Consider the following 16,798-nt stretch of genomic DNA (forward strand, 5'->3'; position numbering starts at 1 on the left):
CTTTAAACACTCAAATTTCTGCTGCTGCACGGCAGACATCCTACACGAGGTACGTGCACATCCCCATGGCATAAACATTCTCCACCGTACTCAGAATGTTCTCCTCTTTCCTAAAACAACAGAGTTGTCCCCGTTGTTTTATGACATTTTGGAAAGGAATTCAGCAATACACTGAAGGACACATAACAGAACAGGGACAAACACTGATAACACTGGCAGAGTGGCAAATAGGGTGGGTGTTTGATAGCTCCCCAAATGCAGACTTCCACCCTCTGCTTAATGATAGGAAAAGTGTAGACAGGATATCCCTGCAGGGTGTCTCTTCAGGAGAGTTGTTGGCAAAATGTGTGTTTCTCTATACGCGGTGAGCAAAGGTGCTTTGAGCCAGAAGGATTTTTTATTGTGTAAGAGAACAAAACAAGAAAGAACAAAAGTAGTTTTCATTAGAGAAGCGTGTGTGTGCGCGTGCATGCGCTCCCTCTGTAATAATCTGTAACGAAGTGAACATAAATTGGCTGCCTGGGTCTCTAAATAGCAGTCATTTGAAATCTAACATCGCTGTAGACATTAACAGTCATAACACATACAGAGCTCCATACATGACAGCACTTATTTGTTTCCAAATGCTTTCAGCTGAAAGAGTAGAAGGCTGGTGTTTGCAGGTGTAATGTCAGGCTGGGTGATTGTGGGGACAAACTGGTCCCCACAGGGTCAGGCACTAAGGAGAAGTCAGGCTTGTGAGGGAAGCATGAGAAACACAGAAAAATACATAGGAAGAAGTTGGTGTTCGTAGGAGGCCATGCATGGCTGGACACCAAACTGAAGGTGAGTGGGTGTTATCACACCTTAGAGCTGATTTCTGGAGGAGAGATGAGAACACCTTCCCCTTTGTAGTCCCACCAGAGGGTGAGAGTATTGAAATTCAAAGCCGAGGACCTCCACTGGAATGGCATGTGCAGGACACCTTGTCCCTGGAGTCAGCTAGAGCTTTATGCCTTGTGAAAACAAGGGGAAAAGTTGAGCACAGAGAGGAGTAATGATGTGTGTTACTACTGTGCTTCAGAATCCAAGATGTTTCCTAAGTCAAGAAGGGCCCAAGAATCTGAACAGTCTGACTCTACCCAAAAGACTATCCACAGCATCAAAATGACTGAAGAGTTTGGTTAATGCTGGGTTCAATCAAGAGGCAGGGAGCCAGAATGCCTGGCCATCGGAGGGGGCCTGTCATTGCACTCCAAACCCACGTCCTTCTGAAGTACTGGACACACAAGAATCAAAACATTTGAAGTTGTCTGTTGCCTTCGAAGATCTGTCCATTGTGCAAAGTTAAAAAGTTTGAGAAAAGCTTTTCCAACTCAGCTTTGACCTGGCTTGGTACGAAAAGCACAGAAGGTCAGCTTTGCCTTTCAGTGGTAGCAATGCAACTTCGAGCACAGCTCTGGGTGCTCTCACCACACTCTCAGCAGAACCCAATTCTGTTACCTGTGCAAAGGAAGCAGAAAAGGAGTCCATCAAGAACTTACCCTGATAAGTTATGAGCCAAGAGAGGGGCTGTTAAGTGCCTTGGAGACACAGCTCTGTCTCAATCATCCTCTGCCCTGCTTTTGCAGTTGTTCAGTTCACCATGTTTTTAGGCTCAAACCTTTGTAATTCAGTGCCAGCGAGACAGGCTGCTGTGCACAGCTAATTGCACGCAGCAGCAGATGCCTCATTGTGCTATGGTTGTCTGGACATGATATAGCAAAGCCTTGGTCTAGCTATGTCAGAGGGATGAACAGGCCCAGAAATACTAAGAAGATGATCTGCCCTAGGTTAACGACATAATGAGAGGTGTGAAAATTATGAGTCGTGGCAGCCCTGGGAGGCATCTTATTTATCTACGTGGTGACAGATGCCACCTAAGGAAGGGGTACATGTGCTACAGACAGATGATGTAACACAAATCTTAGCTAACATTAGGCACTTTTAACAATAACTATTCAGATGACAGTTCATGGAGAGCACACATTCCTGCAGGCAGAGAAACTGCAACCGGGAGCGTACCCCACCCAGCTCCGCAAAGCAACCCTAAGGCACAAACCTACACAGGCACAAGGGCTTGCCTGCGAAGGGCATGTTGCACCCAGCCCTTCAATGTTTCATGGTGCTTTGTGTCCTGGGCTGTTCCGAAGGTGATTGCACCCAGAAGCTGCAGGCACAATGTCACTTTTGAAGGTACTTCCTCCATGGCCATGTCACGGCAAGATGAAACTAGATGGGAAAGAAGGCAAGAAGTTCTCAGGGGGCATAAAGGTGCCCCCCGCAGCCCTTCAAACCAGGGGTTATGAGTGACTGTCCCTGAGCTCATGGGTCATGACTTCTGTGGCCATGGAGATGTTATGTTGTTAATGTCCTACATCACCATGGTTTTAGACCAACATCTTCTGGATCTGGTCATCATCAGGTGTAACCAGGAGCATTTCAGATCCTCAAAAGAGCTACCCTGACCAAGCAGAAAAGGTGCTCGGGCTGAGGTACAGTGCTGTTTTGTGGGATTCTGGCTTGCTTCAGAAATGCATCAGCATGATAGCAAATCTTACAAAAGTCCTTAAAACCCCAGGCTCTGGATTATGACGATGCTGTGGGAATCTCAGCTTGCATGGTCTGAAAGGAGGTTTCTTTGTGTAGCTGTAAAATAAAACTGGAAAACAAAAATCCTGACTCAAGAAAAACAAACAAACAACCAAAAAAAAAAAAAACAAGACAAAACAAACAAAATACACTAACTATGCATATAGTCTTCTTCCATGATTTTGCAGAAGGGGCAGGGAACACAGCCTGTACAAGCTGATGACCTGACTATTGTCCAGAGGAGCACCTGAGATTGCTGCAGTGATGCTACTTAGGAGTCACCTCTGCAGAAAAACCCACTCTATTCATTATGAAGCAGGAATAGATTATGGGGACATTATGGGGACATTCATGTCCAGCCTGCAACCCCACTGCTGTGCTGCTGTCATGATTGCTGCCTGCCTTCACCTGGGCTGGAACTGGGCAGTCGTGCGGTAGATCTGGAGGAGCTCCCTGCACAGTAGCACCATTCCAACATGATGCTTTGCAGCACGTAGGGTGAAAAGGGACGTGGGATGCTTTCACGGCACCACATTCCTCAAGTGCCAAGGAGCAAATACCTCCATGTGGTCAATCTAAAAAAAATTGGTTTTAATCCACTGAGATGCCAGCTTAGTTTGGCCTTGACATAAGTGCTGAGAGAGGATAAAAGCTCCTGGGAGGACAGGCCAGATGGGAGGATTATCTCCATTGTTTTGGGAAAGGCTCTGACTTTACAAACATTCACTCACAGAAATGAACAAAAACATCTTTTGCGGTAAGTGCTGCCTGCACTGAGCTTTCTCCCCAGCTCGCTGATATGCAAATCTCACCACACGCAGCTGGGCTGGAGCTTTGCGGTTGGCAACCTTTCTGTACCAATTTTGGTAATAGCTTTCTACGTGACTGGGGTATGACTAAGCAGAAAGGAATTAGTGGGGACTCTTTGTTCTTGAAGCTCAGCCGAAATATGAACGTGCTGGCCTGACAAAACCGGCTCTTTGCATAAAGAAAATAAAGAGGTCTGGAAGGTTAATGAGTGACATAATCAGCTCTCTGGGAAATGCACATAGGCAAGGAATGAAAACAATGTGCAACGGAGATAATTGATTACCCACAGTGTTGCGCTCACCTATGGCAGCATAGATTCCCCTGCATGCTGACTAAAGAGAGCTCACAGGGGCCGGTGATGAGGCAAGGACTGCAAAGGGCTCATCTGGGATCCTCAGAACTTCTGTCATGCTTGGAGGAGGAGGAAGGCTGGCTCTGAAGGTGTGCTTCTGCAAATGGGCTGCTGAGGTGCAAAGTCTGACAGAAGGGAAGTGTGCAGGAGGAGTGGGGAACGTTGTATCCTTCTTCCACCCTGTTATTCTCTGCTGTTAAGGTTGGAATAGATGTAAATTCCCCTTCTGGTTACCAAGTGTTTAACTGAGTCTTCGAAGCTCTCAGTTACTTCCAAAAGCTGGAAAATAGCTCTTCACAAAGGCCTGTCCAAAACAAGTCCTTGCTGCATACTTGAAATAAATGGTGCATGTACCTACTTTCAAGGCCGAGCTGTGCCTCTGGGAGAGGAACGTTCCTTACAGCCTTCCTGCATCCCTGTGGTCATAAGCAGAAGGACGTAAGACACACTCTTCACTTCCCTAGTGGCTGTGTCTGAGCAGTCCTCAGCCCCTCAGCTCCATGGCAGGAGCCAACCACCTATATGTGTGCCATTACAATGCCCAGAGGTCACAGAGACTAAGTCACACCACTGACCTGCCTTAGGGAGGATTCCAAAATATCCCTGTGTGGTGACAAGGAAGTAGAAGGAATATGACCTGGCACCAATATGGGAAGCCAGATTAAACCACTGAGCTGTCAAACAAGCTATGGAAAAGACCTTATGACTCACTTTGGTTCAACTAATTATAGACAAGTGTTTCTGTGTCATCTACCTGACATAATGCTGATAGTAATGACCAGATGAATGACTGATATGTGAGCATATCTTCTACCTAGATGCTGAGATGAAATCCTGCACATCACTCCCTAGAGGCCTGCTGAGTGTAGGAAAATCGTAGAAAAAAGGGCATGACCTTCCAGGCCAGTTTCCTATAACAATGAACCAAACCCTCTGGGGTCTTCAGCCAGGCAGCCCCATTGCACATGGAGCCTCCCATCCCACTCTGTGGAGACTGTCAAAGATCAAGAAGCCCATGGAAGCTATTTTAACCTAAACATTCCAAGAGAAAGTGAATACACTGGCAGGAACAATACCTATGCAAGGGCCAGGGCAATCTCAGTGAATCACGGAAGACACAGGCCTGTGACTGTGGGAAGGATTTTTCTCCATTGCTGTGCAATGGGCAACACACATGGACATGAAGAGTCATGTCCCTGCAGCAGTGAGTGCCAGGGCGGCTGGAAGGAAGGACACCATTGTTATCAGCCTGACTTAAAAATTTTGTTTGCTGTTCTCACAAAGAATGAGTAACAGATCAGTTTGTTTCCTAAAAGGGTATTAATCACTTATGCTGTTGCCCCACAGTCTCTTTTCTGCAATCCCTGTAAAACGAGCTTCTAGGTCTGGGAACGTACCTATCTGGGATGTATTTATAGTTATCTCTACCGACATCAGTAAAGATTGCCCAGGAAATGTCAGCACTGAATTTCACCTTTCTGGCCTGCCACAGTGCTGCTGGAGGAGTGGAACCTCCCCAGCTTCAAGGAGGAGATCATAGCGCTGTCCTTTCCCACAGGGCACAGGGAGAGTGGTGAGGATGTGAAAAGGGAATATAACTGACACAGGGATGGTCATAGGGCTGCGTGGGGCTTGTATCTGTTGTCTACACTGAGCTTTGATAATTAATAGTTACAATCAGCCTCAAAGTCAACAGGGACGTTACGATGCTCACCTCTCAGCTCATGCCCCAGCTATCCATGAAACCTCTCCCATTCATACAGCCTGGAACTGCCAAAACCACCCTCCTGTCAGCGCATGCTCCTGTGCATAGTGGCAAGGAACAATTTCTGACAATTTCTGAGGGTTTCACCTCCTGGGCAGATGGCTCATTTTTGTGCAAATTAGTGCAAGCGCCTTACTCTGAGTCCTTGGCGATGAGGACCTTGAGCAGAACGGCAAAGCAACCAGCAATATACTTTTCATGTTGATGCACAGCAAAAGCCTAGTGGAGGGAGGATGGGAAAGGTGATCATCATTCCTAGTTATTAATGTTGGAAGGGACCGTTTTAATCATCACTGTCCAGCTTTAGCCTAGCACAGAGCAGCAAATCTCAACTTGATTCTTACTCTCAGTGGCTTTCCCTTATCTTTAATGTTGAAGATGCCATGTGCAGAGAACATCTCTGCTGTTTGCTTTTGCTGTACCTATTCTCCCTCAGAAAGCAGCTTTCCAGGTACTCGGTCCAACAGCAGTCACCATCAATAATGCGCCGAAGTGAGATCAGTAATTTTGGGCCTCATCCCCATCAGATAGCTACATTTGGTGAGTCCCTATGTAGGACTCCAAGGGCCTCTGAAAGGCTTTCCTCAGACCTGCCTTCACCCTTTGCAGATGTCTCCTGCATGCCACTGAAGCAAAGGATGATTTGCTTGCACAGACAGCTGAGCTTTCAAAAATAGGTGGTCAGGCAGATGAATTCCATACCTGATAACTCTCCAGTGGGGAGGAGAGCATTTCTGGGTTTGTGATTCTGCCATGACACCGTCAAGCTCTATTGGCATGGCAGATTTCCTCTTTCCAGCAGTTACCCCAAGATGAAAGCAGTTCTCCTGCAGGTATTCATGTCTCCTGTGGGCACTGTGGGGGGCTTCCCTGGCCCCTGGAATGCAAACCATGGGGTATGAACCAGCCATGCTGTCTTGTTACACCACTTTTCTTCAGCTAATTGAATTAGAGTAGGGGGGAATTCTTTGGAGGCTGATAAATGGGAGCTGCTTGAGTCCAAGCCTCATTAATGCCTGAGGTCACAAGAAGCTAAGAACAGCAGCTATAGATGAAGGAATCTCAGCAAGATAAATACCAGTCCCCAGGGGATGCCTGAAGGAGACAGAAGCATACTGGGATCCTCATAAATGCATATCTGATGTTTTTTTTGCTCCTGTTTGCAGTATGCTGTTGGGACAGTCACCGTGCCCTGGAATGTGGTCACACTTTGTTCCTAAAGCTAGCCGCCTTGTCAAGATACCGATCGGCACACTGCACTCCTTGATCTGGTCAGTCAGGTGTGGAAGTGTGAGGGACCAGGCAGGAGGGAAAAAACTGCATGTTGCGACTAAAAACCTAAATCATCTGCCACGATCTAGGAAATGTATTGGCAAAGGGTCAGAGAAAACAACATTCAACTCAGTGGCCTCTCCCATCGCTCCTTGGAGTGGCTCCCGCCTCACACCTTTGTTAGGCCCTGGACAGATTTCAGCTTTGTCTCTTTCAACACTTACTTCTCTCCAGCATGTCCTCATCACCTCAATCAATTACTGTCAGCTTCTCCTCTCACCTGTGCATGGGCTGGCACTGTGACCATCCCCTAAATTAGCACCTCAGAGAAGTTAGGGCCATGTCTGCGAACCAGGTACAAGCTTTTAGAGGGAGTTCAGTTCATCCCTGGAACAGTGTTGCAGGGAAGGGTTAACTTTGCATCATCTGGCATCTGCAGATGAAGCCAGAGTGGCTTCTTGGGGATGAAATGTTGTACCCCAGCCATGGACTACTAGGGAAAAAAAATAGGGTGGAATAGTCTTCTACCTCCTACACACATATCACGCTGCACCCATCTAATTCATCTCCAGCTAGCATGGGCAGCTGCCTTTCAGGAGGTTAAACCATGACTTGTCTTGCCATTGGACTGCATCATGTCTTGTCTTTCCACGTAGGAGTTGGAAAACAAGCTCTACTTGGAGCAGATTAACCACCACAGATTCAAGGAGATCTCAATGACATCTGCCATATGCCTAGCCTACCAAGCACAGCTCTCCCTCATGTGCGGTGTTTATGCACAAAACGAAAGCCACACCACAGATACTAGCAAGATTTAACTTAGGGAAGCTCACAGCCAACCTATGACCTTCTAGACAACCTGTCTAGATTACTCTTGTAACCCTCCTGAAGCATCTGTGTATCTGAGAGGCAATGGTGGATTTATCTTCATATACCCATGACAAAGGTCAGGCCCAATAACCTCATTTCATAGAGGAGCAAAGGTATGATGAGGAATGGTCCAGACCAACTCAAACAGGCTTCAAACTCCTGCCAAAGGACCTACTTCCCCACTGAAAACAACAAGCAGGTTGGGACAGGAACCGTGACACCCTGTGTCCTGTGTTTGTGTTCCCCATGTCCAAGTCATAATTAGTTCATAGAATCACAGAATCACAGTCATAAAGGTTGGAAAAGCCCTCCAAGATCAATTGGTCCAACCACCCCCTATCACCAATATCACCCGCTGAACCATGTCCCTGAGCACCACGTCCAACCTTTCCTTGAACACCCCCAGGGACGGTGACTCCACCGCCTCCCTGGGCAACCTGTTCCAACGCCTGACTGCTCTTGCTGAGAATAAATTTCTCCTAATTTCCATTATGAACCTCCCCTGGCGCAACTTGAGGCCATTCCCTCTAGTCCTATCACTGGTTGCCTGCAAGAAGAGGCCGACCCCCAGCTCCCCACACCTTCCTTTCAAGTAGTTGTAGAGAGCAATAAGGTCTCTCCTGAGTCTCTACCAGACTAAACACCCCCAGTGCCCTCAGCCGCTCACCATAAGACTTGTGCTCCAGGCCCTTCACGAGCTTCATAGCCCTTCTCTGGACACGTTCCAGGGCCTCGATGTCCTTCCTGTACTGAGGGGCCCAAAGCTGAACACAGCACTCGAGGTGCGGCCTCACCAGAGCTGAGTACAGGGCGACGATCACCTTCCTGGTCCTGCTGGCTACACTATTCCTGATACAAGGCAGGATGCCGTTGGCCTTCTTGGCCACCTGGACACACTGCTGGCTCATGTTCAGGTGAGCATCAACCAACACCCCCAGATCCTTTTCCTCTGCACAGCTTTCCAGCCACTCTGCCCCAAGCCTGCAGCGCTGCATGGGGTTGTTGTGGCCAAAGTGCAGGACCCGGCACTTAGCCATGTTGAACCTCATCCCTTGGCCTCTGCCCATCGATCCAACCTGTCCAGGTCCCTCTGTGGGGCCAGAGTCCAGAAAGGACTGGGAATGCAAGAGAAAGAGGTGGGGTAGATGGAGAGGGCTCTGAATGCCCTGCAGTTGCAGCACTCCTCTGTATGAGCTGGATAAAAGTCTAGCTTTGGATAATTTATTTATTCATTTGTATTTAATGAAAAGGGAAAAAAAAAAAGAGCAGATAGAAGGGCTGCAAAAGCAGGTCTGTAAGTGTGTGATTGGAGAGATGATGAGTACGAAGTGGCCAGCACCCACCCTCATGCCCACCGTCTTCAGACAGGAACCAGGCTGGCTCCCAGCTGGTGAAGAAAACTGCCATTTCCAGTAGCATCCTCATATTCTCTCTGGGGAGGTGGACACTTCTGGAATTACTTAGGCAATATGCTGTCCGTAGAGAGAGGAATACCTAATTGAGGCTGCTTACCTCATTTTCTGCAGATTCTCCAAGACAACAGCATCTCCTGTGACTGACATGGTTACTCTACTCCAGATGCCTTTTCTGACCCTCCCTGAGGCAAGGCTTGTAAAATTTCTGGAAGATAATGCTCAAATTAGATGCCTGAAGTTGGCAGGGTGGATATGACCCCAAGCACCCAAATACCTATGCAGTTCAGGTCCTGCGTGACTTATCCAAAAACACCAGGGCACGTGTGGCCAGCACAGATCACATCTCCAATATTAATTGCCATCCTATTAGGCACACGACCACGAAAAATCTCACATTTGCCTCCTTTGCACCTTGCAAGGCAGGGGCAGCCACTTTGCTATCAGGATAGACTTGCTGGTTTTATGTCGCCATGTTTAATCCCAGCCACGTTCTCAAAGATGAAAAAAGTATCCATATCTGACTGCTGCTCTGTAATCAGTGCATCTCAACCTGGTTTGCCTGCCACCGCTGCGGTGCACGTTGTGACTGTCACAAGCTGGCTGTACATCTTCAGCTGAGCTCTCCTGTCCCAGTCAAAACCACGACAAAGAGCCTGGGAGAACATATTGACAGAAAGATGCCAAACCTCTGCCATACCTCACGTAATACTCAGCCTGAGCTTTACACCAACGTTGCCAGAGGTCCCATGGAGGACAGCGCATGGGTATAACTCAGGTACAGTTACTCATTCTTATGTCTCAAACATACATTTAATACCAATCAGCTGCAGAAAACTGTTATAACACAAAACATTTACCTTGAGAAAGCAATTAAAATATTTCCATGCAAAAGATGTCCAGATGCTTAAAACATTACCTTCTTTGACATCAGAAAATTTTTTCAGCATTTAAATAACAAGCCGTGAGTGCTGGGGTTAGTGCACTGTCTGTCACCTTTACCAAGGAGCCTGTGATGCCTGGTCAGGGAAAGGAGGTGTAAAATCAAAGGCAAATGATTTTCTCCAATGCTCGCTTCTTGCTGAGCCTGAGGATTGGGGAGGGGGGGGGGGGGGGTGTGTCAATAATTGGTACAGGGACAGAGAGGCCAGATGCTGATTTTAGCAACACTGGCATGACCTTGGCACAGAAGATCACCTGGAGGTAACTGAGTTGTGAATCCGGTCCTCGACGTGCATGACATCGGGTAGCAGAGGCTGTACTAGAAGCTGTGGCTGAGTGACTGACTCAGATGGCAGCAGGTTGGCAGCCCTTCAAAGAAGCTTTCTTTGTCTTTGTGGGAGGTGTAAATGAACTGAATGGAGACGCTGAAGGCTTTCCCGTGCCAGTTATTAGCGATCTCACTTCTATATATAGCTTCTGCCTAACTTACTCTGGGTGAGCAAGCAGAGAGGCATGTGAGCTATCGCTCTTGTCACGTTCGCCTCTCTTGATTACATGCATTTTGTTTGCTTGCTCTAGTGCGGTGATGTAAGGCGGGCAGAAAGAAGCTGCAATGCTTCATGGCTTCACTGTGCTGGAGGTCTAGGCTCCAGGCTCTGGTTAAGAGCTACCAAAAGTTTCAGCAATCCAGGGTCATGCGGCCTCAGGACACGGAGCAGAGCTCCAGGTGAGGCCTTCATGGAAAGCTGGCCAATTTCTGAGCCGAGCCTGTCCACAGCCCCATCCGTCTGTCCTTCCAGTAGTGCACATGCAGGAAAAGAAGCAGTGGGACACTGGCAAAATTGCACTGGAGGAAAGCAGTGAAAGTTTTGCCTGTGCCCCCCCATCAAGCACAAAGTAATCAGTTAGAGTTTTTTTAGAAGTTTGGTTGATTTTTCTGTCTTTTTTCATTTCTCTGCATTCTGGCTTGCCACCAGAATCAACATGACAAAGGCTGTTCAAATTGGACCGTCGAGCCCGCCGGATCCCAGCTCTCACAGGGGAGACTGAAGAAAAATAACCTGCTTTTACTAACCCAGTATAAACATCCCTGCTTCATTCAGATTAGCAATAGCTATTTCCCCTCCAACCTGCTTCATTCCCTCAACCAAGCTGACCTGTGATCAAGGTGCTTTCCATCATTTCTTCCTGCGCCATTTGAGAGGCATCAAGTGCAGCAGCAGCCACCTCATGTGTGGCGAGTCGGGATGAGTCAAGAAAGTTAACGAGAGACAGCTAATATGGGCCCAGTGCCCCAGTCCCCCATCCCTGCCTCAATTAGGAGAGAATACCAGGCAGTCTGGTGGGTGCTCCTTCCCTGGGAAACCTATGCCAATGTAAAATGGCTGCTAAGTGCTCCCATGGTGAGTTTAGAACACCACGTCCCTGTTGCACACACATTAGAGCACCACATCCCTGTTGCACACTGTGTAGCATGCATAGAACACCAGAGAAGCAATATGGTCCTATGGATGCTTGTGTAAAAGGGCCATGGTTGTTAATTAGCCACCTCTGGTGATTTTGTTCTCTGTCCCAGGCAGGTTTGAGAGCAGCATTCCCCAACCAGTTGTCCTGAGGGTGAGGGAAGGTTGCATGTCTCCGCTTGCATGGTAGCAAACCCAATGGTGTCCTTGCTGTGACTGCTCTCTGCAGATCCCATCTCGATGCTCCGCTTTTTCATCTGTGGTCTCCCCATGGGAGCTCGTTGGCAGCTGGTGCCAAGTGGGGCCTGAACACCACGGTCCTGTCCAAGCCCTGGTGCCAGGTGGTGAACGTGCCAGCAGTGTGCAATGTCAGCAGGCCCCTGGGGCAACGTTTTGCACATGCAGGCCAACGCTAAGCCCCTCCGAGTGCTGAGGGTGTGTGTGTTGGCAGAATCGATTAAAATTCTTGGATCGCCCCCAACAGCTTTGACTCTGTTTGGGCCAAATTCCCAAAGGGGCCTTCTTGCTGCTTCCATGTTGGCTGTGGCCACAGTCTCTTGAGAGCAGAGTGGTCCAAATTGGAATATGCATTAGATAAACAGTGTGTCAGGCTATGGCATGTGCCCAGCAGCCCGAGCCAGCCTTAAATGCATACCCCACCCCCGAGTCTAGCTCTTCTGGAGAGACAATGGTAGGACATGACAATGGCTGTGCGCCCACCATGGATGGAGCACACCACAAAGTCCTTAATTCCAAAAGAAAGCTCAGCAGCCAGGATATTTTCCCTTTGATCATGACATCACACTATCCAGTGGCTCTTGGGTGCAGTTGTAAGAACAGGAAGAATAATTTCAGGTGACGACCTTTTAACATACTGCTGGCAAGTCCCAGAGCATTGGCGGTAATAGGCTGGTGGTGATTCACACCTACAGTATGTGGCTGTGCTCCCCTATCTGCACCGGTCCATGGTATCGCTATCATCAACCTCATTGAGAAGGTGAACTCACTTGGAATAAGTTAAATAACTGCTCTTTTCTTCCTCTATAAGCGAAACATGAGCAGGAATTGCCTGAGTGGAGTGACAGGCTGCTCGAGTGAATAAACACGGAACCTTTTCACCGTGAGGCTCCTCCAGGCACCAGGACTATCTGAGGATGAATTACAGCAAATAATGCTAGCAGCCAAAAGTATGGAGACAAAAGCCAGAGCCAAGCTAAATGTTTCCAGGCCCAATGATCCTAACTGGGGACCCAAACCTCCATCTGGGTTTGAGATTCAGTGAAGTCTTTACTTTCTCTTTCTTGCATGGGGGCATCCTGGTAGGAGGCAGAACAATAAAATGCCACAAAGGAGACCACTCCTGTTGACCTGGATCAACCCTCCAAAGCACTACCATACCTCAGGGCTAATGCTTGCAGGCAGGCTTTCCTGCCTGTAGTGACAATGCAGATGTAGTCTTTTTTTTTTTTATTATTTTATTATTATTATCCCCTGTTGATGAGTGTGCAAATAAAGCCAAGGAGATACCTAAGTATCTATCATTTTGCTTTGTCATCACCTCCGGACTTTACTCAGCTCTTTCTTGGACGAGTCAATTGCAGGTGGAGATTTGAGTAAGGAGTGAGAAAAATATGATGAATGCTGTCCAGGACTGAGACCCTGACAGAAACTTAATGGTCCCACAAAAGGTAGCAGACATAACACCATTCTGACAGTCCTATCTTTATAGCTGTCTTGTTTTATTTTAAAAGATATATGAATTTGGGGTCAATTATTGTCAATGGCTTTTGATAGACCGAATAGTTTTTCTGCTTCTTAAGACTTCAGACAGACGATGAGCACAAGGGAAGAGTGGAGAGGCAAATATCTTTCTGACAATTCTTAACTCTCTCAACAGCCAGAATGTATCAGACATCCACCATACTTCTTGAATAGGAAGAATAATTCAGTGTAGCAGTTATTCTGCTATATATTTTTAAAATCTCAGGAATGTTTTATATATGTGTGTGTGGTATACATTATGTGTGTATATACCATTTACATTTGTATATGTATACATGTATAAAAAAATATGGATTACTTTTTAAAAAAGTAAAAAAATTAAAAATTATTTTAAAATTTATAAAAATATATAAATTTATATTTTTTAATTTTATAAAAATTATAAAAATATATTTTAAAAAAGGATTACTTAGACCACAAAGTCCTACTTTTCATTTAATGTATAAATACACCATAGCTACAATGGCATCTCCTCCTTACTCCATCTCAAAAGGAAAAACTTTTCAAACCTAAGATTTTTTCAACAAATGAGGCCACCTCCCACTATTATATTGCATTTTGTTTCAAGAAAATGTTGCATCTTCCTAATACTGAAGGGGTTAGCTCTTGAGTCTGATTCAGGGAGCATCACTGACCCCTGGCCTGGGGCCGATCCCTGGCAGCTGCATCCCCCACGTCACTTCTCCAGCGTTTCTGTGAGGGAACATCTCCCGGGTCCTCCACAGCAGCCAGCAGAGACGAGCAGCCTCCAGCTGGCAGGTTCAGGAGCTGGTGAGAGATCAGCTGCTGGGTGAGGAGGGCTGGGAGCGTGGTAAGGGGCAAGACGAAGTCCAGTGAAATCCTGATCACAGTTAATATGGCCTCCCAAGGGCCAAGTCTCCTGCAGCTTTAAAACTTTCCCTCAGCACAGCAACGGTCTTTCTCACCTCTCACCTGTTGTGGCTCTCCCCTTATTTCTGTTGTTGATCTCCATTGCTGGCCGTCCCCTGTCCCAGCTCCGTGCCGTCCCCTCGGGTCCAGTCGCTGTCCCCAGAGAGCAGAGCTCAGCGCCTGCCCCCCGCTCCCCTCGTGAGGGAGCTGCAGGCCGCCATGAGGCCTCCCCTCGGCCTGCTCTGCTCTGGGCTGAGCAAACCAAGGGACCTCAGCCACAACTCATACGCCTTGCCCTCTAGACCTTTCACTGTCTTCGTAGCCCTCCTTTGGACACTCGCTAACAGTTTTTTATCTTTCTTATACTGTGGTGCCTGAAACTGCGTACAGTAAGAGATGCGCAAGTCTAGGTTTAGGGACAATACAGTCATTTCTGTAGGAGGTCTTTCACAAAGAGGTCTTGATCATAAAATGTTCATTCACCCGCTATAACACTGACTTATGTGGCCCCTTAAATACAAGTGAAAACATGAAATATTTTCTTTGTGGAGTTTCCACTCTAAATCAAGATCAATAATGTGCCAGAAAATGCAGACATTATGCAAGGAAGGGAGACGCACAAAAGCAATTGGAAAGGAGCTGCTGGGAGAGCGCGCGACACAGAAAATCTGCATTAATTAGTTTGTTCTCTCACTCTCAGACATACTCACACATTCACGCACTGAACTCATGCACAACGCTGTGTGGTTGGACTGGGGAAAAAAAATGAGGTTGTTTTTTTAAGGAAATATGGATGTTAAAATAAAATCCCACTAGATGGCACTCGGTGGACATGCATAATTCACACCCCAACCAGGCAGGTCCTGCTGCGAGTGTGTGCTGGTGGCAGGCTTGCCGCAGAGCTGATGCAATGGCTGGGAGCTGGTGCACCACCAACCCCGAGCATCGCTGCTGGACACCAAGGGTTTGTGTGTGCCTCCAGCCTGACATCACGACATGCTTGTCCCCATCTGTACCAGTCCTTTGGGGATATGCTTCCCCTTATGTAGCTGATGGTGCTGAACCCCCAGGCAAGGAAGTAATTTGCTGATATGAAGGGTGGAAGCCCTGAAACCTCAACACCTGCCCCCGTGCTTTAACAAAGAGGCTTCAGCCAGCCTAGAAGGATGGCATTGCAGTTGTACCCCCTGTAATGTTATCAATGTCAGTCACGTATTAGGGCAGGAGAAACCTTGTTTAAACCCCTTCAACTGATAGCTCACACCAGCGAGGTGACCTGTAGCAGTGGTCAGATGTGGCTGTAGGGCAGAAAGAGGGGAAAGAGGCGCCTTCTCCAGGAGCCCTTGTTCCAGCCAACCTCTCCCGATTTGCCAGGGTCCTCATCTTCCTCCTCCTGCTCCCTTTGCCAACATCCTGCCCTCCGAGGAGATGACCCACATGGGGCACTTGGCCAGAGGAAGACCAGGTGGGGCACAGACTGTGGTCACTTCTGGGATAAAGGGAGGTGGAAAAGATCCATTTTAGTTCTTGGGCAATACAAGCAATGAAGAGAGGGTCTGTGGGCTGCCCAACACACCAACTCAGTGGGACGGTGCCAGGGCTGTGAATGAAGGCAGACAGAACCAGACTCTGCTGGGGAAGCCTGCTGCTTGGGTTAGAGGAAAACCCATTCCTTTCTTCCATCTGGCCTTAAACCAGATGTGCATGCCAGGCTCAGGGATACCTATGGAAGAAGCTGGGCCCAGGAGAGACTTTTTGTCTCCAGGGTGATGCATGGGGACACCTCTGGGCAGTCCTGCTCCCACGGGTGATAATAGGGATTCTGACTCCTTTGTGAGCATCACGAGCACAAAATGCTCATTTGACCGAATGGCTGTTTGGCAGCAGGGCTGTAACTTCCACTGCTTGACTGACAGCTTCCTCAGGCAATTTAATTAAAGAGACAAGAGTGCTTGAGAAAAATCATTAATTTCTCTTAAAGCAAAATCTTTGCCGATAACACCTGCCTGATGCGAGGCTGTGAGGAGCGGGGCTGCACTCCAGCAATCATTGGCATGGGCACCCACAGCCGTGCTAATCCAATCTTTTCATGTTTCATTCCTGCAAGCTCATTTTAATACCATCTGTCAGCAATCTGATCCCCTCTTATCACCACTGTACGACCATCCATCCGTCAGACAGGCAGTGATGATGGGGCTGGAGGATACATGCAGCCACCTCTGTGCGGGCTGCAAACCCAGCCAAGCCATCAAGGAATGGTTGTGACCAGGATCTGGCCCCAGGAAATGAGACGACAATGGCTCCATCACCTTGCTGTAGAAACAAGGGCAAATATGTCCAGTACTGCAAGGGGTGGATGGGACACTGGTGGCACTGGAAGTGGCCAAGCTTGGTTTGATTTTAGATCTGCATGCAGGACTGATGCAGAAGTGGGGCTTAGTACTAAGGTGGTGCTGCTCAAGGGTTGGCTGAGGGGCTGCTGGTGGGCCAGGTGCCTCAAAGGGTTTGGGACTTAGGGGGCAAGTGGCCACAGTGAGTGGCTGGGGAGGGTTGTGACCATCTTCAGTCAAGTAAGGAGGAGAAGTAAGAAAATTAAGGAAGCCTGTGATGGACACCCAGTCTGGGTGTTCCCAGGGTGGGTCCCAGCATG

At 47.9% G+C, this 16,798-nt stretch overlaps 1 long non-coding RNA gene across 1 annotated transcript; it reads right to left on the reverse strand.

Annotated features, from left to right (window-relative positions):
• Window positions 1-719: 719 nt before the first annotated feature.
• LOC125183907 (uncharacterized) lies at window positions 720-11,405 on the reverse strand. Its single transcript, XR_007166705.2, has 3 exons — window positions 11,191-11,405; window positions 9,192-9,747; window positions 720-1,482 (listed from the first exon to the last, which is right to left on the reverse strand). It is a non-coding gene; the product is annotated as an uncharacterized lncRNA (long non-coding RNA).
• Window positions 11,406-16,798: the final 5,393 nt, after the last annotated feature.

This window comes from Anser cygnoides, chromosome 24 (assembly GCF_040182565.1).
Source record: "Anser cygnoides isolate HZ-2024a breed goose chromosome 24, Taihu_goose_T2T_genome, whole genome shotgun sequence".
In the NCBI taxonomy this organism is placed as follows: Eukaryota; Metazoa; Chordata; class Aves; order Anseriformes; family Anatidae; genus Anser; species Anser cygnoides.